Source organism: Dreissena polymorpha, chromosome 13, assembly GCF_020536995.1.
Source record: "Dreissena polymorpha isolate Duluth1 chromosome 13, UMN_Dpol_1.0, whole genome shotgun sequence".
In the NCBI taxonomy this organism is placed as follows: Eukaryota; Metazoa; Mollusca; class Bivalvia; order Myida; family Dreissenidae; genus Dreissena; species Dreissena polymorpha.
Genome location: NC_068367.1, coordinates 23551413 through 23553391, shown reverse-complemented (window position 1 = coordinate 23553391; position 1979 = coordinate 23551413).

Below are 1979 nucleotides of genomic sequence, written 5' to 3'. Positions count from 1 at the left end.
TAAGACATTCTCCCAGTTAATTGTAAACAAAGAATGGATGGATAATATGGAGTTATATGATACTAAAGCCTGATAAGACAAACTCTTGTTCAGTGTGAGTCAGAAATTTGAAAATTACAGCGCGGTGTTTGCAAGACCTGTTACGTACTGGCTTGAACATTTGAAATGCAGTTTCAATGCAATGATCGATTGGCATTTTTCAATTTGAAGTTTTTATAATATGATGAATTAATCTTACTTGGAGGAACATTCTGATATAATTAAATAAATGTGGAAGTCAACATTCAGTGTGTAAAAAAGGCTGAAAAGAGCGATTCAGTGAGTTATGGTGGAACTTTTTTAAATGCTCCGAACTTCTAAATAGGTTTGTTTCTTAGAATATCTACTTTGTATTGTTTTCTAATATTATGCTGTGTTTATTATAGTTATATTGTTTTACAGTAATATCTGTTTTGGCAGGTGGTTTACCTATAACATTTAAAAAGAATGCTCAAGCAAGTTTATAATATTTGCAGTAATTTCATATTATATAAAAGACATAATGCAGTCAATGGTGTCTATATCTTATTGAATGTTTTTTGCCATATAATCAAGATTTTTGTCATTTGTGAAATAAAACAAGTGTTTCAGCTTCATCAGAGGTCCAGATAAAGATTTGGTATTCCTTAAATTAAATTAGTGAATGTTTTAGTGAACCATTAACACGCATAACTGTTGATTTTTGGGTATAAAGTTTTAAGCCAGATATTTCACTTAAGTCTTGTATTGCGTTTATTAAAGCAGTGAATGAGCTTATTGTTCCACCAATGAAGTATGTTGTGTCATCTGCATACAAATTGTTTTATGACTGACTGTATCTGGAAAAAGATTGAAGGGTACATGTTGTTTCTGTTAATTCTAAAAAGTTTTTTTTAGCTTTTGTGACCACTTAATGTCCGTCAATCCATCAGCAGCTTAAGGAGCTATGACTATACCGGAGTAGTTCATAATACCACCCCCTCGGAATCTTTCACATATTCTCCTGTCATTTCCGCCCGGAAATTTCCATCCCAGTCTAATTTACGCCCGGAAATCTTTTCCGCCTCATTAGCATATTCCACCCCAAATACCGCCCCGTGTTAGCATGCAAAAATAATTTCCGCCCGGAAATCTTTTCCGCCTCATTAGCATATTTCGCCCCAAATCCCGCCCCATTTCCGCCGCGTTTCCGCCCCGTTTCCGCCTCGTTTCCGCTTGGCGGAACTGCCAATTAAATTCGTTCTCATTTCCGGGCGGAACATTTCGTACAGGCTAGTAATGATTGTTTTCTATCGCATGTGCATTAAACAGCAGATTAAATTATTCACGGAATGATTTTAATATTAAAAGTCCGATTTGATACCGATTCGTTAGACTTATTTTGGTACCGATCCATTAGTCCGATTTGATACCGATTCATTAGATTGATTTGGTACCGATTCATAAGTCCGATTTAGTAACGATTCATTAGACCGATTTGTTACTGATTTGTTAACATGTTGATATCGATTTTTATACGATTTGTTAGCGATTTGGTACCAATTCAATAGACCCGATTTAATTCCGATTCATTATTTAGTTGATTTTATCCCGATTAATTAGCACGATTTGTTTACGATTGATTGGCGATTCATTAGCTCATTTGCATGTGATTTCAATCGGTACCAAATCGTGAACAAATCACTGATTTGTTTACGATTTGTTAGACCGATTCATTCGGATCTTTTTTTTTTGCTTGGGCCAACTTTAATACTCCTGTTTGTGACGAAGACCTCGAGCAAGATGTTGATGTAGGATACGGTACAGGACATTACATTTTTAAAAAAAATGGAGCGATCGCTTAATGACTTTGCACGAGAAATGAAACACTGTATAAATATGAACTACACATGTAGTTTTGAAATTACCCTTTCGAGTGGACGAGGGAGGAAACAAAATGATTTGGTGGGATGTAACCTTAC